Raw genomic sequence first — 27,446 nt, 5'->3', positions numbered from 1 at the left:
GCGGCCGAAGAAAAAGAGGAAATTCCGAAGGAATGGAAGGGAGGCGGCGGGGTCGCGGACGTATACACACCATGCGTTTACTATACGCTTACCGACACGCCATTCACCGGACCCCTATGAATGAACACGGACGAACGCGCGATGGCAACTTTATACCTACGCTGTAACGCGACCAGGCTGAGCGGTTGCCGGACCAAAAGAAGGAGAAAGAGGGCCCAGTGTACCGCGGCGTTGCGCGGCGGGATAGAGCGAACCGGAGAAGAGATTCAAGGAGGAGGGAGAAAAATTGGACGGAGGGGGAACTTACGTGGATATGTAAAACGTATGCACGCACACGTCGATCCCCAGCGATCCGGCCGGCGGTTTCACATTGTATTATTATTCAATAGCGATAGAGTAATTGATCCCAAGTCTCCGTGGCGAGGCTGCACGCATTCGCGTAACGCGTGCGTGCGTACGTGCACGCGTACGCGTGTAGGCCGATCGCTGAAGGTCCCGCCGGTTAATGAGTTTGATATGGGAGGGACGTCCCTACTGCTTGTAATCTTCATTATTCACGCAATGTCCCGACGCGCTCGGATACCGAGCACAATTATATCGACCGCCGATTGCGACCGAACGGCCCTTTGATAGACCGATACCCAATCCCGGAGGTTCGCGGAGCTCCGTTCGACTTTCGGCTGGCTCTCTGGCCTCGACCAGAACTCGAAATCCTCGCCGAATCTACGTGCAAAAAGTTGCATAAACGAGGTGCTAATTTATTCGTCATTCGCGGCAGCGAAAAAAGCATATTCGCGTGTTTGCCAGGGCTGAAACGACACCATCGACATTTCGGTAAAAGTTGGCTCCGCGATGATTTACCGGTAGATTTCTGACCTTTAAATGCAACCGGCTCCTCGTGTTCCGTTCCCAAGCCCCCGAGGTGGTAGACCACTTGTCACGTAATCGCGAGTAGTTATACGGCATCCACTTTCGTCGATGCAGAATCGTCCATTGGAAGCGAAAGGTACGAGGCGAGATACAGGTCGAGCATGTATATTATTGTGTATTTGTCAGGCTGCGGCAACGGGCCCTCCCATACCGAGTCCTCGCTCCTCCTCCGCCTCCTTCACCTACACCTTTTCCGTCTCCTTCACCCCCCGTCAAGCTCACGCTCACGCTCCTGCTCCCGCTCTCGCTCACCCTGCTCGTGTCTGCGTTGTACAACCTGCATTCCCGTAAGTATAATTCCCGGCGCGTTGTTTGTATGCACATGTAAATGCGCGGGTATTGTGTTTGCCGCCGCCGACGACGACGCGTTCCGCGCTGTTTCTACTACGCGAGGCGTTGCCGAACCATTCGATTTTTTGGGGCTAGCTATTCGACCCGAGCCCGCGAAAATTGGGCCGAGTAGATAGCATCGTCGATTTCCTAAGAGATTACGCGATTCATCCCCCAAATGTTCCGCGAGACCGTCCGCAGGCGCGTTGATCAGGGCTGACCGAAGACATTCCGACTCGGAGGCATTCCGTTAACCGTGTAAAGTCCGATGCAAATATCGCGTTGGATCGAATTCTCCGCAACGATATCGCTTGGTCGCCACTCGCCACGAGGCACCGGCTCTTGTGAAGCAGACTTAACACCAGCCACGTTGCCAGCTGAACCATCCCGGGGCCCGACAACAGGAATGCCGTGTGTTAAAATGCCTTCTTCGGCTGTGTGTTCGAATCGTGTGCGCCTCGTGTGCCTCCTGCGTTCTGGGGCTGTGTGCGTGCGTGGCTGAGTAGGATGCGTAAAACGTGCGTCTGCGTTCTCCTCCCCGTGCCCAGCCTCGGGCCCAGCATCACCTGTCTTCCCTCTTCCCTCTTTCCTCTTCGCCCTCCAACCCCTCTCCCCTTCCTTCTCCGCTCCCCATTCCAGAAAGAAAGATAATAAAAAATCTCCAGAGAACCCTCCTAGAAGACTAGCTCGATTTCGGATCTTCGATTTTACTTCTGGGTCGCTTCCCTTGCTTTCGAAAGCGAGAGCGATAGTCGGAGATACAGCCCCGATAAGTTTCAACGCTGTTAGGACCATCCTCGATAACGTTCGCGTTTTCCAAGCACGGACAGTCGCAGACTCGATCTTTTAATCGGCTCGCTCCGAGATCTGCTGATTTTCCGGTGCTCGTGGCGTCGGATTCCGTCGCAGACAAAAGTTTCGCCGAACACATGGATGTCGAAATCGCAGCGTTAAAATGTGTAACGAAGCCAGTAGGTAGCCGCGATCCAATGGGAGTCGTCGTTTGCCAAGAGGAGAGGCGAGCTGGAATTTCCACGTGGTTTCACGAGGCGCGTGCTTGCGTTTACGGTGGTTGCGGTTTTGTGGTCTGTACGACAAGCATCATCGCTTCTCGGCCCCGGTCGTACCTCCTACTGTGCGCGGACCGAGTCCTCCTTTAGCGAAAGCGTTTGCGGGCGTCAAGATTCTTACCGATCGCAAGGGGGCAGGATATTTGCACTTTCTTTCAAACGATTTTCCAATTCGTCCAAGTTCGAGTCTCGAGTGTCTGGGCATCGCAGAGTGAATCGACATCAAACAACGTTCTGATTGATTCCGAGCCGGCGCACGAGCCTTCCGTGGCACGAACGCGATCGCACCCCAAAACCCTGTAATTTTCACTAAAGTTCGAAGCAAACGGCTCGATTTACCCCGTGGTTCGTGGCACGCCGCGCCGCGCCGCGCCGCGCCGCGCGTCCAGCTATCCTCGGCAATGTTAAAAGCCGACTCGTTTAATTTCCTTTTTTTGCCTGCACGCGGCACATCCTACCCTTTGGTGCGGTGCACCTTCAGAGGTCCGCACCTACTCCTTCGGGCCCGTTTCAGCGTGCTACGAGCTAAACGTGCCCCGCGGGGGCCCACGGGCCGGCAGACCCTCGCTTCGCTTTTACCCTTGACCGATCTCCCTTCGGACGCGTCTTCTTCGACAGGGCTGGATCTACTTCTTTCCGAGCCCCGCATGAACGTTCCACGCCGCCGATTTGTTCGTCACCGACGAATCGCCTCGTTCTCGCCATCTTGCCGGATCGGTCTGGGTGCAAGTAGGTATTCATTGATACTGTAATACACATTTTCATTCTTTCCGTCTGGTTGGCGGCTTGGTATGCCATTCAATACCGTTCTCTCGACTCGCGTCACGGTACGCAATCAGGCAGTAAAGTAGCCAAAGGTTAAGTCGCGATATTGTCAGCGCCGTGAGTAACAGCGGTTTACCGAGCTTATTATTCGAACGGCGTAAAGATTATCGGAGGACTACGATTTCACGCGGAGGAACGGAACTATCGTACCTTTCACTTCCAACCACGAGACACGGATAATAGCTGGTTGATCGTCGGTGTCTTCGGTGTCTCGGCTGTCGTCGGCACCGTGTGCAGACGTAAGGTATATCGTAGGTTGGTGGTTCGAAGGGATCTCTGCGCTGCGTTTCTACGCGTCGCGTCGCCACGACGAGCAGAGGAGAGAGAGAGGCCCTCGACCTCGGAACACTGTTACGTGTCAGGTACCATAGCCATACGCGTGAATAAGTTATGGTCGGTCTGCCATATCCACGAGGCAGCACGCGTGCATCAGCCTCGGTCCACGCTTCTCTCCGGCTCTCCGTGTCTCAACGATTCTGTCGTTCTCTCTCCGTCTGCCGGCCTTTCTCTCTCGGCGGAGAGAACGCCGTGTTTCCTAGTATTCGAGACGCTAACCTTGTATAACCAAGCAACACCGGTGCTTTCGAGCCTACGTTCGATCCTCTTCGGCGTGTACCGTTGTTTTCATGGCGTTGCGCCGATTACGAAACGCTGCTCCGTCGTGGAGAAAACGCCTGCGACTCGTCGCGTCGATTCGGAGGACGGCTAAAGAGGAAAGGATGGAAGAGAGGATAGGAACGAGGGTGTTCCAAGGACTCCCCATCGCGAACGGTGGCGCGAGTTATTTCTCCGGGACGTAATTCACGTCGGAGGGGGGCCCCCGTCGCTTGCTCGCATTGTCCTCTCCTCCCGAGGCGCACCTTTGAGCTCCCGCATTCTGCGTAGCGTCACTTTATAATATTTACAGCCCTCCGCCAAATTCCTTCCGCGCCGTTTTATCTTGGTGACGGTGGCCCGTACGGGGGAGAAAGAAGGGCTGGTGGCTCCAGCGGCTCGGCCTTTGCTCGATTTTCTCCTCTTCGATCCTGGCTGCCGCGCCGCCTCGCAAGGGGGAGGGAAACGAATTTCGGGAACGGTCCGAGAGGAAAAGGAGGAAAGGAGAGAAAAGGGGAGAGCCGTAGCGGGCCCTAGCGCAACGAAAAGGAGAAGCATCGCGAGACGAGGCGAAACGAGACAAGACGAGACCAGACCGGGGGAGAAGAGAGAAGCGATCGTGCGTGCGTCTTCTATTTGTTAGGGGGGAGAGGCTTCGTCGGCTCGTAACCGCGGCCTCTTATAAGCCCCCGATGGGGGCCCCCAATCGGACACATGAAAGCCAAAAAGCCGAAAGTTGTCGTTGATCTAGTGCTCCACCGGCCGCTTAACTAGGGCCCGATACCTTCGGATAAGCCCCCTTTTGCCCGCTCACCCCCGCCGCGAGCCCCGGCCCAGAGCCCAGGGCCCAGTTCGAGCCCATCGACGTTTCGACTGCGAGGACCCGCCGCACATCTATTATATCCGCCAACCACCCTTTATCGGGTTCCTCCTGCCGACTATCGGCTACCATGACTCTTCCAGATCCGTTCTAAGGCGATCCCCGCCGGGGGTGGACGCGAATCTCCGTTCGGCTTCGTGGCCGCTGCTTTTCCCAGCTTTCCGGCCAATCAAAGGAAACGGGAAGGACGGCTTCCTCCTCTCGGCGAGCGAGTCCGCGTTTCACCGAGCGCGTAGCTGTTCACCGGCCGTCTTGCAATTAAGGGGATTAAGATAACGATCGGCGATCGAGCGGCGCGGCGTCCCGTAATTTCCAATCAGCCCATATGGAGCAGCGACTGTAACGTGGCTTCAACTTCAACATCCAACGGATCTCGAAGGACTAAATCGACGCTGCTCGCTTTCCTCCGAGATATCCGAGAAACAGGCTCGTTTCGTTCCGCGATGGCAGAGAAGCGGCGCTATCTCTCCTCGACTCGGTCCGACTGTAGGGGCTCGCGGTAACGCTCGTCACGGACGGGGAAAGAATTTTTCTCGAGATACGCTGGCTTTAAAATGTGGCAGCCAGCCGAGATTCAAAGGATCGTGTTGTAACGCTCTTCCTCAAGGCTTCTCGCGCGGTTGTACAGCCTGTACACCCCGTACAGGCTGTCCCGTAGGCGTCGAGCGTTAAACGCATTCCATCTTAGAGGTTAAGCGTTGCGAAATCGCGACGCGTGAGCGTCGCGTCTCGTTAGCTGCGATTCGCGCGTCCTTGCCTCAAGTTCGCATCAATTACAGTGCATCGTGTCCGGGGGGAAAAGGATGGCCAATTTCCTCCGTGGAACCGAGCCGTCGATCAAATGACGACCGTTACTACAGAGACGATCCACCGCTCGGTTTCACTCTCAAAGGTGTCGTCGCCCAGAGGCAGCATAAATTTCGAATTCGCTAAAAAAACTCTAGGATCTCCAACAAGGCGGGAGTGGTCGTTTTCGACTGGCGCAATCTCCGCGAACAACGTTCGCCCATTCGAGAAAGCCAGAAGAAACGTGAAACCTCCACGGAATTATGCTTATCTATGACCCCCATCCAACTATAACTCTAGCTGCAATTAATTACTCGCAATTCGCCAACTAAATGGCGCCAGTGATTGAGACAGAAAGACCGAGCAGCGAGCACCGTCTACGGCCGCGTCCAGTTTCGTTGTTTCTTCGTGCGCTGTTGAATGCGATGAATGGAAGCGCGATGCGCGCGGGCCCTTGCGACCCCCAAGCGAGGCTCGACTCGATTCGACTCGGCTCGTCTCTTTATTTTCCCACGTTTTTTTTTCTTACGACGTCCTTGTCTCGGTGCCCTAGGCGTGTTTACTTTAACGCCTGGATGAGCTGACCCAGTCCCCTATTTTGCGTCCACCTGCACTACATGCATGGTCAGCGAAATTCGAGAAGTAGGTCAGCTCGGTGGGACGACAACGTAAACAAGCCTCGGGCGCCGGGACAATCGGCTAGAAAAAAAAACGTGGGAATAAACACGCCAAGTTCGGGCGGGGTCGTAAGCAGTGGATGTCTCGGTTCTCGCACCTCTCGTTCTATTCCCGTTAGTCCCATTGATGGATGCACAGTATGTACATCTTCGTTAAAGTGGCACGCCGTAAACCGTCTCGCGCTCGCTCTAGCTGCCGAACGTACGGCTTTAAGCGTGTTTAAGCGGCTTGTCTCGACGCCCGAATTAATGCCAGGCTCATTTTACGACTTCACTGTATCTCTGCCAACAGACGTATGTATACGCGTGCCTCGTCGCGACGCCTCCGCTCGACCTGCGGAGAACGAGGCGCGTCGCGTCCAACGAGGTCACCTACGGGCGAGCTGCGGGGGAAAGTTCAATTTATGACACTTTGCTTTTGGAAGAACGGGCCTGTCTCGAAATCTCGCCGATGATCGCCGTTCCCCGAAAGGTCGCCTGGTAGCGTCGTCGGACCTACTTGCAGCAGCCAGCAGCCAATTTTACTTCAACTTCAAAGTTCGCTTCGACCACATTCCAAGCTTTCCATTCGACACTCCACTACTTCTAGATTGTCGCGCGCGTGGCGGAGGTTACTCGAGTTTCGTTTCGACCCATAAAAATCGACGCTCGACAGCCGCGAAAGCAGCGGCGAGATGCGCGCGAAGCGGTAAATCAGCGTCGAGCGTTCCTCGGTGGTAAGTAACGAGGGAATTAGCCGAGGGAAGAGCATCGCGGTTGCAAATTGCGGCTGGCGAGTGATTTCCGATCGCGCTGGCCAGACCATTTGCGTCGCGGTAACCTCCGGTAACGAATCTGTGGTTACTGCGCGGGTATTAATCGCGAATCGCCAGTCGGCCGAGCTCCGTGGAAACGTCCAACGAGCAGTCCAAGCCAACCAAACGACTTCTACTTATTGCGTAATTCCGCGGTGACGAAGGCGAGCGGGATCGCGGCTCTAGACCATTTATATATATATATATACTATATACATGCGATACCACATGTACAAACGCGTGTACACGGTCCTGTGTGCTCGAACGATGCGCGTTCGTGTAGCAGTACACGGGAGAGGACAGGTACGGCACTGCTTGTATCACACGCGTACAAACAACCTTAGCTTTTTTCCTGTTGCCCGCTCGTTTTCCTTTTGCCGTTCCGAACGGCGATCGGTGTCTTTTTAGCGAATTCCAGCAGTCCGTGCCGCGACGAGGCGATTTTATACGCTTGAAAATGTTCCACGAGCCGGGCTTGATTGCACGGAGAAGAAAGGGCGCAAACGCGATGAGCTGAAATTAAGGCGAAAGAATCAAGGGTTTCCGGGGAGTGACGGAGCGTCACGAGGCTATAAGGTACTGGTGCCGTTTTCTCGGTCGGATGCCGTATCAGGGCGTAAATTATCGTCGGCTGGCACGACCTCAAGGCTCGTAGTGCTCGTACGGATGAGAGTAGGCAGTAGCTGGACGATCGAGCCACGATCGAGATAACGGGGCTTAAACGTACCTAAGGCGTTTCGTCTACCACGACGCAGCAAAGTGGAGCTCAAGGCCGGTCTCTCTCTACGTAGGGGTTACTTCGATCCAGCGAAGTTGTCGATAGTTGCGCCCGATACCGATGAAACTGACTAGCTTTTCTAGAGGGTGGAGCGTGTGGTTGGTCTCGCTATGTCGAATATGCATATGAGCCGCGCTAGGATAGAATAGAGTAAAGCCCGGGCCGACGGAAATCGCGTTGCGTTGGACGGCACGCAACGGAGGAAGCTCGGTGGTCGCGTCGCAATATAATGTCGCTTTTAGTCCAGCGGAAGGTGAACTACATATTATTCCGGCGCGGACCCAGAAAGCCGGAAAAATATGGGGGGAAAAAGAGGCGAGAGTCAAAGATTCAAAGGTATCGGAGTGTCTAAAACCGGTACGGGCAGCGACGGAGCGGGAGAGGGAAGAAAAAGAAGGAGAAAAATGAAACCTGAATTTTCGATCGGCGATCGTCGTAGATCGAGATAAAGTGGAGGTAAACGGAAGCCAGGCGACACTGGTTCGTGGCCAGGCTTTCGGCCGGAGCTGTTAAGAGTTGGGAGCGGCTCCGTGACAGAACTGGTCTTAGAACGGTGGGACCTCTGGAGACCTTCCTCGAGGCTCGAGGCCTATGTATCGGCAACGACGGGCTTCTTTTTCTCGCTACTTTCGTTATACAGCTCCACGTTCCCGCTATCGTACAGTCGTGCGCTCCGAACGCCGTTCGAGTGACTCGCGAGGCCTAGCCGCGCCGATTCCGGATTCCTCCGTATCAATTTCCCCTAATCATATGCCGATCGGTCGGTTTAAAGGAACTCGTCCGATGGAGGAAAGGGTGGCCCAGGTATTCGCGTAGGTGTGCGCGGCGTGCGTGCGAGCGCACCAATGCCACAAGGTCGGGCGGCATTAATAAAACAAACACAATGTACGACGCAATTCTGCATACAAGTAGGCTGTCCGTCCCCGAGGCGACGGTTTCCACGTACGATCGACAGCTACTATCTCGAGAACGTTGGACACGCCGCGCCGCCGCCACGGATCCGTCCGAGCATCCTCGTTGTCTCTATCCTCCGTTTCGTCTCCTCCTTCCATCGATTCCTTTATAGCCCTTCGATCCTTCTACGTTTCCCGCGAAGCATGCAACACCTAGCTAACGGTCAACGATCGAAACAGCCACGTTAGACAGGTTAACGCGCGAAATTCTCATTAACCATGGGGAATCGAGTCGCAAATTAAGATTATAGTCCACGTAACGCGTGCCCGTCCCATCGCGTCGAGCTACCGGTTCTAATTAGCGGGGCGATTTTCGCGAGGACGATCGCCGCCGCGGTGCACACGGTGCTACGAGTCGTTTCGGGATCCATTTATAGCAGATGCCACACTGCGTTATTATCCAATGCATTCGTAATCGGCGTACACTCGCTCTTCTTCGCGCCGGCCAGTCGAGCCCTCTAATGAATGGCTCCGAAGGCGAGACGTTGCTGAGACGCCAGGAAACGCCTTTGTGTCATCCCCTGTTTGATTTCGAAAGCGCGGCGAGCCGAGAAAAGGAGCGAAATTCGGGGCGGCTGATTTTCTCGATCGTCTACAGTCTACGAAGATCTGGTTCTGTCGATGATGTAACGACACCTCGAAATGTCGTCGGCCTTCCAAGCATTCGTTCCCTCTAGTCTGCGGCGGATTCCGATCTTCGGAGTCTTTCCCTTCGCTCCTTCGCTCCTTCGTCCCTGGCACGTTTCCTCATCAACGTTTCGTAAGCTTGAATTCCAAGGTGCCCTCGGCTCTTCTTCCTCCTCGTGTTTCGCGTGATTTCACATCGTTCTGGCCCCACGATGAGTAGCGAACCGATGAATGCCCCGTGATCCTTGGGCAACGAGTGCCACGAAAACCGCACGGCCGATTGTGCCACGATTACCAACCCGAGTAGACAACAGTCACGATTTTTCCGTCCGATTTTTCGTTCCGTGGGCTCTCGAGCTCTCGCGATGCCCATTTACGCGATCTCGAGCGCGTGAAATACGAGTTTCGCTGTATGCTCGAGCGGTGTCGAACGAGCGCTCGTTAAGGTGCCTCTCTTGGACACCGATGACGTCGACGAGTGAACATTGCGACACGGAGCGGCAGCTTGCACAGCGCTGGACATCCTTGACTACTCACGCACGTCGCAAGAGGAAGAAGCTTTCGTGGGAGCCTTCGTCAAGAGGATCGCGGCGCCGGTTTTGCCCGTCGTCCCGTTTGCAACAAAATATCCGTAGCTAAGAGTCTATCTGTTCCGCGATCGAGCCGAGTTGGAGAAGAAACGTTGGCGCCGACTGGTAAAAATCGAGAGGCGTGGAGCGCGCCAGATGCTTCTTTAAGGTACGAGGTGTGCACACCGATGATGTAGTCGGATGGAAGTTGCGACACGAGCTGCGTAGCTCGTATGGATGCCGGCCATCCTTGACGACTGCCTCTTGGCTCGTTCCAACCACGGTAAAACTCTTTGTACGAGACCGTACACGCCCGACCGACTGACTGAATGACTGACTAACTTGACTGGATTGCCGTGTGGGGCGTTCAACTGCCAGCAGCGGTGTCGTAGTTGAGCCATTCAGTCGCAACCTCCGCGGGAAAAGGGTAATTACAATCGCTGGATTCTGTCGCTTCCCAAATTTCTTTCGAATTAGCGCACGGGAAGTCTTCGGAACCACCCAACTAGAGCATGGGTCCTCGCTACCAGGCGAAAATCGCATCAACGTCTGTTTTCGAGGTTTTAGGGAACACTTTGAGAAACTCCCGCCTCCCTCCCCTCCCAATTGATAAATGGTTTCTAGTTGGAAATTCGGTGGCTCGCTCCGAGCGGATCGAGGCGAGAAGTTTTACGATTTCAGCGGAGGAAGCTCGCGAGGTCTCCGGAGCTCGCCCGGATTCTGACTCCCGTTCGACGATCGCTCGGAACGAGCCAACTTTTCGACCAACGGGAGCGTAAAATTAGTGGAATCTTACCGGCGGCAGTAAATCTCTCAAGAAAGTCGATCTCGCTGACCCTGATTGGTCCAGCGACGTCGACGGACAAGCCCGATATCCAGGTTTGCTTAATTCTCTAGGAACAGGTGGCGGTGACAAGAATTATTGGCTACACGTCCCAGGTACCCGACTCTCCACGATTTCGGGGGAATAGGATCGATCTCTCCTATCTCCGCCTCGATGGATTCGCTTGCTACGACGCCGAGATTAAAGTTCAACATCTCGCTACCAGGTGCAAGGTGCAGCCAAGTAGCAAGCAGCGAAGGCACGAGCGCGCAACCGTGTAACCAGTGTAACGTGGCAAAGCGGTAACGGACCATGCGTGTCCGATACATATTTCTGGACGGGGGCTAATTAGCCGACAGCGGCGAGCAAAGACAGGCAAGGAAGGGAAGATGATGACGCAGATAGACAATATTCGAGCAGGTGCGATAATGCGCTATTTAACCTGCAATTTTTCCCTCGGAATTGGGCCAGGCGCGTTTAAGATCAGGTGGTAACGGTACGGTGAATCAGATCGAAGGGTAGACGGCACCAAGGCCAGCGTCCAGGTATAAAAAGATCGTGCGTCGTCGAGTGTTACACGCGCCTTGCGTATCGCGAGCCGGTTGAGAAACTGCAACGCCTATTCCACGCTAAATCGAACGAATTATGTACAATACTATTCAGGTCACAGAAACGGAGTACGCGAGTAGACACGCGGTTAGAGAGAGAAAAAGAAGAAAGGATAAGGCGATTACGATCGAAACGAGTAGCGAATTATCACGACCGGTCTGGCTAATGCGTGTACTCTGCATTTTGTACCCGGGGGACCTTTGACCAGAACGCACAAAATAGTGCATAAATTTAAGCGACACTTTTTTTTTTCATCGCTTCGGAACGAGTTCAGCTCGAAGGAGACCTCGGTGACGAAGCGAGCGTTGGGCGTGCTTCGCGTGGCACGCGTGCACGCGTACACGCGAACGCACAGGCCCTCGGACACCTGTGTTCACCGGTAACACACCAATCGCGCCTGTGCACGCGCTTAAATACCAAGCTACACCGTTCACTTTGCCGTACAATCGAGATACGAGCGGTAAACCGAGGGCATATCGTCAGCCACTAGTGTGGAGCCGAAGAACTCGTGGACATTTGAGGAGGGTGCGAGATCCAGTGGCTCCGTCGATGGGAAGATGTACGAAATTGTTTTATAAGCATCTGGGGACAGGTAACGCGGGATCGTCTAGCGATATCGTTGCACGCGAGTAGTACCTATAGGCGCAATTTCGAGGTCCAAACACGGACAAGTTATAGATTATTATGCTGCTAATACGTATCTTTTACTCCAGAGGCCTGTATCCCTCGATATGATTGCTACCATTAGACGCAACGACGGCAGCTACGTAATTGCACCGCTCGAGAGCATCGAATATCGCTAACCCGCAACTGGCTATTACGGCACCGTTCGGAATATCATTAGCGCGTCGTTAAATAATCACGAGTTTTTATTTATCCCTTTCCCATCGGTAATGGTTGGGTCTCGGTTAAACGCCATCGTCCATTGTGCACCAAACTGCCATTCAGTAGGGTATCGCGGGACGCGAGCTCGCCAACGCCGTCACGGTCTCTGAAACGCTCTGGAGAGCCGTGGTCGCGTTACATATTTAAATGCAGCGTAGAGTTGGCGCGGGAATTTTACGTTCCGATCGGCAATGCGGCCGGAGACTATTTACAGCTACGGGAAGTAGTTGACGAGAGGAGGTGGCGAAGGGATATGCAGATCGTATGGTAATCGCGTCTCGAGACAAGCGTAACCTGTGTCGCGTTGCACCACGAAAGCAAAAAACCCCGGGGAAAGAAAGGGGAGAGAGAAAAGTCCAGGGGATCAGCGGAACGATCTAAAGTCAACCAGGCAAAGACTGACCCAAAAATGAGGCCTGCTTTAATTCAAGCTGAGGTAACAATTAGTTTTTCAGATATGGGAGGTCAAAGCAGTGAAAATTCATTAAAGCACCAGTCCGTGTGGACTTTTATGTGAGTCCGATAATTAAAAAATTGTTCCCAGGGATTCTGCTGAATGTCGCTAATGCAGAGTCACTCAGCGACCACGGGCGTAAGTAAACATGTATATTGACATTCCATCAATCAGAATACACGGCTTTTATGAAAATTAGAATATGTTTTCACATAGATTCGCTATATTAAATCGGTCATTATGAATTTTGAAAATCTAAGTTGAAATTCGTTGTTAGCAGTCAGCAAAACCCTTGGCAACAATTCTTTAAATTATTCGACTGACATAAAACGTAAAAGTCCGTACATCGAAGCGTATCGGCTGTTGCGTCAATGAATTTTCAATTCTTTGACCTCCCATACCTCAGAAACTAATTTTCACCTCAACTTGAAACTTCGTTGTGATTAAGGTATCATTTTCATTCATTGACCAAAAAGAGGCTATTTCTTGGATCGCTCTTTTCGTGATCGATCATTCCGGTCGAATCTACAATGTCCCTTTTTGCCCCCGTGTTTACCGCATTGGCGATATTTTCTTGGCCGTCTGTCCGAGCCAAATTAAACGGAAAATTATTCGGTGTCTCTCCTACAGGCTGAATCGGATCGAGGCTCGAGGGGGTCAGGCACGTGCCAACCGATAAACTTTCGAGGTTCTGATCGGGGTTGCGCGTGTCGTTTCGCGGGGCTAGAGGCCGCGTTACGCGCGAGGAACGCGGTGCGATACGACGCGATCTCCCTCGCGGCAATACGTTACACCGTGAAACTGGTTCAGTTACGTTGGCGTTTCTCGCGGTTGAAAGGACGAGCAGGACGAAAAAAGACGCTTTACGAAACGGGGAGGGCAGGTCGTGTCACATACCGGATTTTCCGGTATATCTAGACGTAACTAAGCGGTGCTCTGGCAGGCCCGCGAGGCGAAGGGGTAGAAAGAGGGGAATAAGGAGGAACAGGTACGACGTAGGAAGCCAATGTAGATAGGTACGTGTTGGTGACTTTTCGCGATACGCGTTTTGAATTAAGGCACACCGGCTCCGGGGCAAGTGTCAACGGACAGTTGACAGTGCCGACCTCGCGGAAGACCGGCTCGTTTGCGCGCAAAATCGTGCTGGCACCGTGGCCGTGCGAGCGGCGGTTGCTGGCCACTCGAAGCGAGGCCCGAAACTGCCAGTGCCGTGTAATTTCGCGGTCAATTTGCTGAGCAGAACGATCCACAGAGATAATAAAATAATCGCTGGATAGCCGAAGTGATAAATGACGATCGCGTCCGTACGATTTAAGTTACACGCGAGAGATCAATTGAAAACACAGTAGCGCCGGCAAGTCGTACATGCAACGATTCCGTTGCGACCGTTTGATTAACGAACGGCCGAAGAGGACCATAAATAAAGTGCTTCCCGCGCGTGCGCTCGCGCCAAGCCACGTTACGTGACCGCGTCACGTGCAAATTGCGCATCGAGATACAAGCGCCGCCAATAATGAATTTCTCGGAAGGGACAAATGGAAAAGAAAGAGGGAAAGACCAAGAATCGATGGTTCTAGTTCGCGGCCGGCATCGGTGCACTTGGTAATCCCGTGGGGGTGTTTGCGTCGCGTCGGCTGTTTGCGGCGTTACAGGTCAGCTGCACTTTCGTTCTTAGCTCAGCGAGTATGCATCATGCTTTCATGCTTTCATGCTTTCTTGCTTTATGGGTCAGATTCCCTGGGCCGAAATCGCGAGATCTCGGCCGTTGAACGGCGGCTCGTCCAATTAGAAGTATGCAGGCATGGTATCGCGGGGCGAGAGTAAGAGACGCCCAAGGAAATATTGTCCTCGTTCTACTTGCGAGGTGGACGCGTTCGAATCGCGCGAGCGCGCTTTACCCTGGGCCCTCGAGGATGATTTACCTTGTGAAATCGCGACGGTTCTCCGTCGTTTTCGCGTCCAACCTGGACGAGGCACGCGGCCCGCGGCCCGCGGCCCGCGGCCGCGTTCGCTGGCTAGAGCGTAATCGACGGATTAATTATTTATGAGGCGTGTTTCATTCATTCATTAAACCTCGGTCCCGAGATCATTATGAAGTGATAATGTCTTAATTAACGATGGTTAATGAATCCCTATCGGGGGATCATTTCGCTTTATAATGCGAGCGACCGGCAACGGCTGACCGCCAGCTACCGACCGCCGGTCGGCTTCTAAACGACGAATTAACCCACGGTTAATAAACGAACCGAAGAAGCACGTGCTCCCGGGATCTCTCGCACGGGTTCCGAGGAACAGCCGCATATTTCCCCAACGAGCTCTTCGTGGTTAACGCGCTTAGCTCCGGGAACCGATCGTGCAATCTCTTCCTTGCAACCTGTCTGCCTCCGCTGCTACCTTCTCTTATTTTTTCCCCTCAACTTCGGCTCCATTCTCTTCGATCGCACGATCCTTCGCGTGTCCACCTTTTTGGCTTTCAGCCTATTCTGCCAAACTCCTTCTCCTTCTTGTCCTTCTTGTCTATCTGCGCGCTGCCGGATATTTTTAACCGTTTACAAACGGAACAGCGGTAAAATCGCCGGAATGTTGAAGGAGCGTAAACGTTGCTGACTATGGGACGTAGTAAGAGGCAGGATGATTCTCGTTATTTAAATGGCGACGAGGCGAGCTCGATGCCGCGTACATACATACATACATACATACATGCATACCTGCTACGTTCTACGCAGAACCAGTCGTACGCGTTCGACTAAAATGGTATCGCAGAGCACTTCATTAATTACTCCAGCTTCTTTAGCCGCAAGTAGTATTAGTTATTTCGACGTGCCAGATCCGTGTTTATACGAAGCTTACGGCCTACTCGAGCGATAATTAATAGCGCTAGACGCGAATGAAATCATCGTAACGTGCCGTGACTGATTGCGTTAAGGTTACTGGGTATCAAACTGCTGCACTGCCAGACTGAGCCACCGCGGGAATATAAGATTAATATTGGCTGCTCACGATTCGCGAGGCGCCTTAGAAACGAGTCGCGTTCGTTGCGCTCCCGCTCGTGTACGTACTAATTACCCAGCCCTGATAATTAATAGAGAAGATCAACGGGCAATTAATAGATTGAATTTTACGAAACTCGGAAAGGAATGACGTGATCCGAGATAATAATAGCAGCCCGAGGAGGGAGCCGAAGTGAATACACACGGATTCTACGTCTTCGTCGGGCGCGACACGATCTGGCGTAGCTGGGAGCGATGCAACGCTATCGAAATTCGTTGCACGCTTCCTTAATTGCGAAGAAATTCGCGTTACGGGCCGCGCGATCGTAAACGAGAAGCGCGAAATCAATAACAACTTTATCGAGGAAGTGGAAGGTAATCTGGAAGGTAATCATCGGATTGCGTAACTCACTGGCGCGAGTTCGGAACGATCCAAGGAAGAAAAAGGCGTCCAAAGTATACTCTCCGAGTCGGAGCGATGGACTGTAAATGGAGGCTGATCCACGCGAGGGATCGGTAGTACAAGCTTCACCTTCCAAACGAAATCAAACGAAACGAAACGAAACGAAACGAAACGATTTCGTCTCGTGCTTCCCGTCTGTCTACTCTCTCTCTCTCTCTCTTTCTCCAGCTGCTTCGTCGATAATTCTATTATGTACGGTTTAATGTACAATTAACCGATCACTTAGGGCCTGACGTTACGCCGAGTCACGATGTCTTATTAAGCCTCTACCACCGGGTAGTCGGTCTGCTCTCTCGACCACGCACGGCGGCAACCGGCGCAACAGGAGCAACCTTAAACCGGAGCGGGCCGAGGCAAGCACAGCCGCTCTATTAGACGCGTCCCCGTCTAACGATTTCGAAGGATAAGCCGGCTATTTGCTCTTGGACGGTAATGCACCCGCCGACCGTCCGATCGTCTCGCGAGTTCCGACCACTTATTATCCCATGGCGAATTAATTAAAGTTGGCTCGGCGCCGATTGCCAACGCGGAACAGAAGAGGCCGTCAGATCGCCAGCGTGAGAAAGATGAATCACCGATAGAAATGGACAGCTGTCCGAAAGCCCGATTCCACGAGGCACGAGAGACGTTCCGGCGCGTAACGAGCAGCTTGACGCTCGGCGAGCTGGCGCGAATCGGCGAGCAGGGATCGGCTAATTTAGGAGTCCATAAAATTGGCCGGTCCTTTGGTCCCTTGTCTCGGGCTCTGATCCCTCTTTCTCCTCCGCGAGAGAAGCCCCAGCTGAGAGACACGGCCAGCGTGTAGCGTCCCTAACGGACCCACACCGATGATATTTCAGTGTTAATTGCGCCCGGTATCTACCGTTCGAGCTCGGGGCTGACTTCTAATCTCGGGTTCATTAGGGGCCCCGACGAGCACCCAACTATTTTCAGATCGGGACACACGAATGGTACCCTCCGAGCTCCGATGCGCCGAGTCCGCGGCACGAGGAGCGTCCACGGAACAGGACGAGGAACAAGGAACAAGGAACAAGGACGATGTGGGGCTCTCTCGGCCATGCCAGGCCAGCGCAACGAAAAGAGGAGGAGAGGGTGGAGGAGGCTCCAAGGATCAGTCGGTACGAGCGAAAACAACCGGCCGCGGCTGTTTCGTACGTGTGTGGAGGACTCGAGACGACCAGGGGGAAGAAGGACGAGGCCAAGCTACACACACGTTGGAGAGCGACGAAGACGCGAGGACACGGCCATCCCCGATTTCCATTTTAATTGAACTCAACGCAACATCATACTTAATGCCAGAAACGCGTCAGAAGCTCCAATTAAACGCGCGACCACGCCGTTTCACTTTATCCACCCGTACGCTCCTCCTGATTGCCCTGCCCCGCCGCCACCGATCGTCCACGGCCAGACATCGATTATTTACCCCGCAATTCTTCCAGCGGCAAGAATTTACGCTTCACGTTCACCTACTCATCCTCCCTGCGAGTCGATGCCGGATTCTCGCGATCGCGTGTCACTCGTGACCGTTTTACCAGAAGGCTGCGGAGCCGGCTTTTGCGTTTCGAAAGCTTCGCGTGGACGGTGGCTCGTGTTTCGGAGCCGTGCTTTTAAATTATCGGTAAAAGATGCCGCGCGATAGCGGTTTAAACGCGTCCATACCTTTTCGACCGCGATAGCGCGTACAGGACGGGATCGAGACTCTATGTCCGGCAATTAATTCGCGGCGATCCACATTCTTTGGCGCGGGTAATTTCTTTGCGCCGAGGCCGTTCGTTTCAACGATCCACGCAACGGTTCCGAGAAGATGTATCGCTTACCGATCGTCGCTGCCCGTCGATTAACAGCAGGTTGCTCGATGAAACCACTCTCCCATGTTCGTAGCTGTTGCTCGCTGTTCGCTCTTTGTCGTTACCCTCCCATCTTGCCAGGAAATTCAATTATCTGAAACAAGAAGCATCGACATTGTAGTTACTTGCGAGGCGCTTTTTCCGCAATTATTCGAATGTCTCGTCGGAAGGAGCGGGAAACCGGGAAAGAAGATCGTTGGGGCCGATAAGCGCATCATCGCGCGAGATTACGCGGAGCACGGTAAGTTTCTGTTTTTCTGGCTATTGCGGACCGGTACGAAGGAACCAGAGCCGAGGAACGACGGCGACGATGGTAGCCAATGGTAGAAGGCTTGATTTATTGACAGGAAAATCTAGTCGCGTTCGTCGTCGTCGTCGTCGCCGACTCGCTTCGACTTGCCACACCGCCTTCGGCTCGTCTCGTCTCGTCGAGCGATGTCCTTCGCTCGAAAAAGAGAGCTCCGCGGGACTCTTTCATATTTACGAGAGAATCCTTAAAGGAGAGGCAGAGGGAGAGCGCGCAGAGATTTCGCCAAATCAACGACGATGAAGTCCGGTCGCTTTCGGATGGGGGGAAAAAAGTGTCGGTGAGGTAAGAATCTGGGCCCTGACAGGTTGAAGTATGCTTCGGCGGATGGGTCGAGATTTATTTTTATTTCAGGTTTCCTAAAAACAGCGGCCCGCGAGAATTAACATTTCGAGGCGTCTCCGCAGTCGATAAAAAGATAGCGTGGTTACAACCGGTGTCTTTTTAGAGGCAGACGAGAAGCTGGCGAGCGTGACGAGGCTGAGTGGACGGATGGAATCGAATGGAATGGAAGGAAATTGGCGGAAAGTCCTCCTCGGATCGGCAGGTCCCAAAGATTGGACGCAGAGAACGCGGAGGATGCATCGGTGCATGAGGCCGGATCAGAGGAGGACGCCGCGCCTCGCAGTGGCCGCCGGAGGCTACCGGTGTTGGGCAGCTGCAGGGCCTCGGCCTGGCCCGGTAGAACGCAGGACGTGGTTGGCTTTTTCTTTTGGGTGTCGATTCCTCGAGGCGAGGCGAGACGAGGCTGAACGCGGTCAGCGCGCAACGATGGTTCGCGTTCAAAGTTGGAAGACGCGACGAGGGCCGAAAATCGCCTCTGTTCGGCCCTCGACGAGCCTCGCGTTCGGCTAGGGGCGAAAGCATTGAGATGCAGAGAGCGTTGGTGCTACCGTGCGATGGTCCCGATACCGCCTAATGGACCGTCCCCGCCCTCTTTTCCCTTCGCCCTCGTCCTCGATCTTTCTTCTCCGCCTCCCAGCACCTTCCACCTTATCTGCCTTTCTCTCCTTCTCTCCTTCTCTCCTTCTCTCCTTCCCTCCGACTCTCTTTCCCCCTTACCCGCAACTGCATTCTAACGCCACTTTTAACCTCCACCTCCGCCCTCGCCTCTGTCTTCCCTCTTTCTCATTCCCCTTTTCCTTCCAGTTCCTTCCTCCAAGTATACCAAAGCCGAGATGAACACCTACGAGAACCGATCCGATCGAACGCTAGTGTCCACTTTTCTTCCTATACCCTGCTTCTTCGCTCCGGAGTGATACTCGTCTTTCGGCCCGACCTCGTGACTTTCAACGCGGCCAACCGCCCACGGCTTGGCTCTCCACTTACGCGCGCTATCCCATCGCCGTGCTCTTTACAAGACAGTTCTTCCTGAACCGCGTTTAAGGGTCGGTGGAATCTTGGAGATCTATCGGACGTCGAGGAAAAAGGAGGAGTGCCAAAACAAAAGCTGCGGAGCGGCAGGATCGACTGGCGATGCGTGCTCAAAGTGGCGGGAAATGAATCTCGAGGAGAGCAGGAGAGGCGAGAAAAGGGGAGGAAGCGAAGAAGAAGCTCGTCTACGCACCGGGCGTTTTATGTCCGTACGCGTATACGCACAGAGGGTTGCACACGGTAGCACGGCTATAACCGCGTCGCGGCATCATTTATATTTACGAGACACCGCGGAGCCGAGCGCAGGCCGCATTGTTACTGCCCAAGGGTCTTATAGCCGCCGTCTGGCCCTTATAGGGCCGCCACGATCTCAGCTTCTTTCTCTCTTTCCCTCTTTCTCCGGCTACCATCGCGCGGACCAGGAGGGCCCGACCCGCTTCGCCGTGGCGAACGGGAGCGGATCAGGCCCTCTCGCGATCCTTCGATCGACATCGGTTCGATTCGTGCCCCCTTTTCAACACGATTCCCTCGGTGATTTACTACGAACGATAGCAACGACTTTGAAACAATCTTGCGCCGTTTCTAAAGCGGCGGTGGCGTCGACGGCGCCAAGCCACAGCTCCAAAGCCGAGGTCTATAAAGCACCGATCTGAACAAGAGGGGAGGAAACGAGAGGGAACGACGAGGAGGAGAGCGAGATTTACCGCGGTGCAACGGTTCGCGCCAATCAGCCACGACACGGTGCATCGGCGGCACAGATATTTCACAGTTATTGCCAGATAAACCACGACCTTAGCGCCGGATGTACCGTCGTTTGGGGAATAGACCGCATCAATGATGCAACGTTCTACCTCGCAGTATCGAGCGCGCGTTTGTCTTCCTTTAGGATGTTTATAGTCATGCCTATCAGGTGTGACTTTGCTTCTGTGGCGTGCATTATTCTTCGCCGTGCCCGAGTGGGACCCGCGCGCTCTCTCGCTGCGATATTTTAACCTCCTTCTACATGCACCACGCCGTTGCTTTTAATCGGGACAACGCACGGTCACCCACTATGAAACTATGGGAAATAATACAAGGGACAGAGAAGACCTTGGGGTGGCGAGGAAATCATCGATTCATCGTTTTGCTCGAGAAACAGGCGCCTAATGAGAAATCCATTTGTTCACCGTCTTGGGAGACAAACGATCCTTATATAGAAAACCTTTTCCCTCGTTCCTCGCGACAACTTGAAGAATTTCCAGTGACCGTTCACGGAAACTATAATAACGATAGAGAATAATGTAAATAATTCTCTTTTAATTCAGAAGCTGTCAGCTTTGGACTGCAAGGGTAATCTATACTGATCGTTTTCAAATTATACGTATACGTAGTGGCCTATCATCTCCGATTCGCGTTTTATCTGGTGTACCTCAAGGCTCCCACCTAGGTCCTCTACTATTCATAATTTTCAAAAATGACTTAACTACCATTTTCCAATATTATAAGTTCCTCCTATTCGCTGATGATTTCAAAATCTTCAGAAGCATCGCATCCATTGATGATGCTTCCAGATTACAGGCAGACCTAGATCGTTTTTGCGACTGGTATAACAGGAATGGTATGGATCTCAATATTGAAAAATCCCATGTTATGCGGTCCTCCCGTTGTTCTGAATCCTTCCTATATCCTTACCGTCTCAATTACGATATTCTCTCCTGAATAAGTGAAGTTAAGGACTTAGGTATTCATTTCTCCTCAACTTTCGACTTTTCCAACCATATTTCTTATATTGTTAACTCGGCTTCAAGAACACTTGGTTTCATACTACGTTTTTCCAATGATTTTCATTGAATTCACACACTAAGATTGCTATATATTACCCTTGTTCGTCCCTTGAAACGCTTTAATCACGAAATCATGCTTGAGAGAGTGCAACATAAATTTCTCAGATTCTGTTCATATAACCCTATGTCAATATTCGATCATGATTACTCTACGATATTACACACAGTCAAGCTCGCAACATTAGCTGCGCGTAGAGGAATATCCGACCATTTCTTTATTTTTAATTTAATCAATAACCATATTGATTGTCCCTCTCTTTTTATGCAAATCAATTTCTACGCACCTGAACGCGCATTGAGATCTAGAGCAGGACTACAACCACTTAAATTTAGCATGTCTATCTTTTGTTATATTAGGTAAAGTTCTTTTTCCTTTGTAAACATTTATGTAAAGAGGGCTTCGGTCCGTTTACAAATAAACGGGGATGTATCCAACCCACGAATCTCCTCTCGCGATCATCGGGAAGGGGGAAGTTACGAATGTCAAAAAGCGAATTCTAGTTTCCGCTGTCATCGTCCCTCCCCCGTTCCCGGTTCGCCGGCAACAAGAGGGTAGTCATCGACTGTAAAGACATCGACTCGTACTCGAGGGTGGCTCTCGTGAGTGCAAGTGAAGGCAAGGGCTGCGCATTTCTGCTGATCAGCCTGCTGAATCCCGAGTTCCTGATGGGGTCGTTGCCGATCGAGAAGAGACAAGGGAGAGAGAAACGACGAGTTTTAAACCGCAACTCGATATCTACTCGTTTCTGGATCGTAACCAACCCCCGTGTCTCCCCCAGGGAATCCGCTGGAAACGACAGGGGTGGCCGACGAAATGCGTGGGATACGCAGAAATTTGAAAATCACAATCACGTCCAAACACGTCTGACTACGTTCGCATTCGAATCGAGGATTTATTGATATCCCTCGCCGCGTAAATGGACGTATTTGGAGTATTTTCCGCCGCGACTTACCGGGCACCGGGTGCTGGGTACGCTACTGAAAGCAACAATGAATCGAGTGCTCGAATCGATTCCAATAGGTAGATAGATTTCGTTTGGAGAGAATAGACGGGGGGGGGCGATAAAAGGATCGACTGTACCGTTAAAAGAAAAAGATCGCTGTGGAATAGCGTTGTTCGGCGATAAGTTCAAAACCGTGTTGCGATGCTCGACGCTATAAATCGCGGCGGTGCGGCGTAAAGTCACTCGCTCTCTCCGGCGAGGCGGGCGGACGGGCGGGCGCGGGCGTCGAGCAAAACCGAAAACGTGACGGTCCGTGGAAACGGGGATAAGAAATCACGCAAGGAAAATATAAAATTCCATCAATTCGTGGCGGCACGGAGCAGTTGCCGGTTGTTTGGCAGCGCGTCGCGTCGCGTCGCACCGCGTCAAAGAGAAAGCGAGGGAGAGAGAGGCGCCTCGCCCTCCTTATGTATTTGGGGTTTCAGGCCTTATTAATGATTGATCGGGGGATATCGACGTCTCCCCTCTGACGCGACTGATATATAGACGCGGAGGGGTTGCTCGGCGTGGCTTCGCACGTGACACAATAAAACGACGTTGCCGCCATATCGATAGCTTATTGCGAGACTTTTTATCGATCCCGATAACTTTCCATTGCTCCTATTCCATGGCTGACACCCGATCGATTGTCCAACTTTTATATAAATCGCACGTGTTTCCTTTATCGGGACCCCGACGTTGTTTTGCCAACAGATTAGCCGGAAGCAGCCCCCGCCAGAGGGTACCGTAGGCTAAATCGTCCGCAGCGATGTCGAGATAGTCCATGCTGGATTGATTTATTTATCTCCAGAAGGCTGACGGATCGTTCGACTTGGCCCAGGGCTATTGATTTTCCAGAAGGGGTTGAGTCACCGATAAAAATCATTGCTTTCGACAGGATTTTCAACGTACAGCTCTCTGTACCAGAAGAACTGGCGCCAATGTAACTCGAACGAAGCAGGACTAATCTCCGTAAAAGGTACGCCAGTCTTAAAACTGCGAGGTATAAAATTGCGAGACGTAAGGCGGAGGAGAGAGCAAGCGCGTCGAAGGTGGGAAAGCCACGTGGATTCCCGAGGGTGGCATTAATCCCATCCTCGTCCTCCCCGATGCTTACCCACCTAGACAACGGAGACGAAGCAATCATATTTTCCGCCCCAGAGGCACGATACGTGTCAATGCGAATCAGGCTTACTGATCTAATACGGATTCCGATAGTGTCTGATTTACTCCTGACGCTTCTCCTCGCGGAAATCCATCCCCCTTTCCCGTCTCGGCTAAGATTGCGCCGTCTGTCTGAGATTTAACAGATCTGTCCCATCCGTCTCGCGCGACTCTGTTCTTCCCAATGTATTCCAATCTGCGGAAACATTTGTGCGTCGGGATCGTGGACGTTGAGCGGCACGGAAAGCGAAATACCTAGCAATGATTTTCAAAGCTGAAAAATCCCACGCGAATAATCCGGTTCGGAGCCATCAGACTGGTCATCGTCGCGATGGCCGGAAATTCGCAGGCGACTTTTTTTCCTCCCGCTCTGCGCCCTTTTCCCGTATCTGCTCCTTTCCCGACTCGTTTCTACTCCCGTCACGTATGTAGCGAGAAAAATTGCAGCCGAGCGCTTTACCCGGTTCGCGTTCTTCACGCTCGGCTCCCTCTCGTCCTCTCTCTCGTCGTTTCTCCGCTTCCTGGCTTTCCTCCTGGCTCTGCCTCGAGTACATACACCCATACCTTCCGAAGCTCCGAGGGAAACTCCGTGTTAGCTCCGCGCACCTCCCGTCGTTCAATAACACCGCCTAACAAAAATCCCCGCGTCGACCTTCGAGAGCCTTTCCCGCTCGCGATATTCAACCCCCATTCATTTTCCAAGTTTTCTTGACTTACCGCTCGCACCTGCTCCTTCGAAATAAAGCAGGAGCGACAGAGGCTGGAATTTCGGACGAGGAAATTCTAATTTCGAGGAAGGCTGTAGCTCGATCCCGCTGGAAATCGAGCGTAACCAGTCACGACGCTCGATCGCATCGATGGGATCGGGAGTGCACCCCACTACCCTTCCCGCTCCCGCCGGACTACTCAACTCGGTCGCTCCGAATCTCATTGTTATTAGGGGACTGCGCGAAATCTTCAAAGTTCAATTGTACTCGATGACCCGCGGTATCTCCGTGGGCGGATGTCGGAGGGCGGATTTGCAGCGTATCAGCACTTTTGAAATGTTTGCGAAGCCGCTGCCGGGAGCAGCTAGGGCGACGTCCGACCCTCGTCTTTTCGCAGCGTTGCGGCTTGTTTTGTGTCTTCGATGGTTGCCGCGGTTAACGAATCCGTGTTAGGCCTCAAGTCGGATAAAAGCGCCCCCAATTACCACACGACCCTCGAAATACCGCATTACTTATGGAATGACCTAATAACTACGCTGCGGTGCAATCCAACTAGCGACCAGCGACTCGAATCTTCCGTCCGCGCTCTCCTTCTTAATTAACCCCTACTTGCGAAGACACTCGACCCGTTAACACGCTACTTCCGATGCACCGCGCTCGTGTCGCCGAGGACGCCGAACCACCCTCCAAGGAGACAAGGGAAATTCCTCGGCCGTTTTCGAGGGAGCGCATCGATTCTGTTCCATACCTACGTACACACTGTCGCGTCGCGAGCGCTCAAAGGATTCCACACGCTTATTCTCACGGACTATACCTACCCGTAGGTATGTTCGACAAGAGGTTTTCTTAATCGTGCTGGAGGAAGCGCATCCCTATCACTCGATCTCCGGACGAATCCCGGGGATCTCATTGCCAGGTACGCGGCGTAAGCGACAGACCGGTCGCACGAACCTTTATGTAACCGACGGTACGTGTTTTTTTCTTGGGCGATTTCCATCGGGATGGACGAGAGCTGGCAAAGGGAAGACACGCGCATCCTGGGTAATCCGTGACGACGCGCGCCTCCGCCTGGCATCCCCCCCTACACCCTCGACCAACCGCCTCTTCTTCGTGTTCTTCCCTTTCGCCGTGAACGCGCGAGTCCCGAGCATCGCTGTTCCTCGTAAATTCACACAAATCCGGCATAAGCTTTTATTATCGTCGATTAACGGGTCTGTAATTACGTCGGTGCGCGACCGAGTCCTGTCGCCCCGGCCTTCGCGAGCAATCTCTACTCCCGGCTAAGTGATTCTTTTTTTGCCCGGTCGCTAAACGACCAAGGAGAAGCTTTCCAACAAACCACAAAGGACGATCGAGCGACCAATCGGGAGCAGTCTGTTTAATAACAGCCGTGCGAGCAATAAATTTAGAAAATAAGACCGATGGTTCGGTTTCCAGTGGTTAAAGTACTCGGAAGAAGGTTCGTCGGGGCAGAGGGGCAAGCTGCGAGGGAAGATTACCAAGGGGATTCCGTGTTTCTGTCGCACGCGAGCAAGGGAAAACAAGAGAAATCGAAGCGTACGACGAGTGGCGTGAGACGCGCATCATTTTGTCGCACGAGGATGAACCGGCATCCGGACTCCGGAGCGCGCGGTAATCGTTCCTTACGCGCCACGCCGCCGCCGATGCGGTACCTGTCGATGCAAGCTCGCGCGTGCATCGTCGAGTATGCAAATGCGCGAGTCGCCTGTCCGTCACCTTAAGACCGACCGGTACCGGCTCTGCCTTCCAGCTAAAGACCATTGCTGCGCGTGAAACGCGCCTTTGTCACGGGCTCGTTTACTCGCGACCCGCGACTATTGCGGATGATATCGCGCTTGAACGCACCAACCATTATCCGTAATGTCTCGGGGATTATCCGTCGGTAGATCGGTGATCATTTATCGTACCTGTCGAATAAAACGAATCAGTGTCCCTCCGGGGGAATCGTGTCTCCTACGGGCAGCGTGAAGGCTCCTGTTCAAGCTCCCGCTATTACGTTTCTCCGAAGTCGGGCAAGTTTGCAACGGGCTCTAATAAATTAGTGGCATTCGTTTTCATGGGGGGCAAATGACACGGAGGCGCGTGGCGAAAGTTTGGGTAACCGTGAACCGTACAGCGGGTTGGAAGTGCGAGCGCGGCCCGTTTCGCGTTCCACTTTCGCGAGGAATCCTCACGCTTTCGTCTCACGTGGCATCCTCGTGGTGCTTTTCAACAGCAACGTGGAAACGGCGCGTGCTCAGGATGCGCACCTTCGCCTTCGCGTCCTGATTAGCAACCCAGACCGAGCGAAGGCCAATGGCACCCTGGCTGGCTTCCTGCTTTCCTGCCTGGTCTTCCACACCGGCAGCGCGAGGGGTAGCACGAAGCGGGCGCGAGGCGGACGAAGAACAGCCAAAGAGAAAAGGAGAGGAAACGAGAGTGAGAGTGTTTGGGCGAAAGAGAAAGAGACAGGGAGGGGTTGGTGGGTTGGTTGGTTGGTTGGTTGGTTGGTCGGATGGTAGTACGGTGGAGGCGCCGGCGGTGGTGGAGGTACGCGGTGCACGACATAAATATGTATGTATCATCCGCTGCGACCTGCCCCACTACCCGACTAGGTCAGACTCATGCTTCATCACAATGAGCACCTTTCCTTGCCCCGTCCTCTTCCTCTTCCTTTCCTCTCCACCATTCAAGTGGATGGCACGAAACCTCCCCGATCGACCCGCGGATCGATCTTTTCTCTTCGGTGCCAACGGGCGGATGTCGAGCGAACAGGAAATTTCGACTCAACAAATGCGAAACATGCAAAGACAAATCGAAAGCGTCTGTGTACCTACCTCTATTTAGTAACAATTCTTCGAGAAGGTCGCAGAGCTACGAAAATTTCTTTTAGCTAGCAAATAAATCTGTGGACCAAGCGATGGGCGCGAAAAAGAAAGCCCCGTGGCGCCGTGACGCTTGTACGCGAGGATTGATTCTAGCAGTGCCTCCAGATCGCTACTACAGTATCTCATGAATACATGCAAGGCAACGACCGAACCGAACGAACGACCGACCAAGTTTCAGGGGTTTCGTTCTGACACAGTCCGTTCAGCTGGCTTCGATCACTGACGTTGCACGCAGCCAGTGACGTGGCTCTCTGACGTCACCCACGCCTCTCTCACGGGGGTTGCGCAAGGTCTGGGCAAGGAGAGGTGGGCAGGG

The 27,446-nt window shown here is 53.2% G+C and overlaps 1 long non-coding RNA gene across 1 annotated transcript in view; it reads right to left on the bottom strand.

Annotated features, from left to right (window-relative positions):
• The window catches only part of LOC143377935 (uncharacterized), a 63,382-nt gene that overhangs the window by 27,485 nt on the left and 8,451 nt on the right, over positions 1 to 27,446 (bottom strand). Inside the window, exon 2 of the long non-coding RNA XR_013087444.1 lies at positions 17,855 to 17,978. This is a non-coding gene — a long non-coding RNA (uncharacterized LOC143377935). The remainder of the gene's footprint in view (positions 1 to 17,854; positions 17,979 to 27,446) is intronic.

This window comes from Andrena cerasifolii, chromosome 16 (genome assembly GCF_050908995.1).
Source record: "Andrena cerasifolii isolate SP2316 chromosome 16, iyAndCera1_principal, whole genome shotgun sequence".
NCBI lineage: Eukaryota > Metazoa > Arthropoda > Insecta > Hymenoptera > Andrenidae > Andrena > Andrena cerasifolii.
The sequence above is the reverse complement of the archived record's forward strand: the minus strand, read 5'-3'. Positions and strand labels throughout refer to the sequence as shown.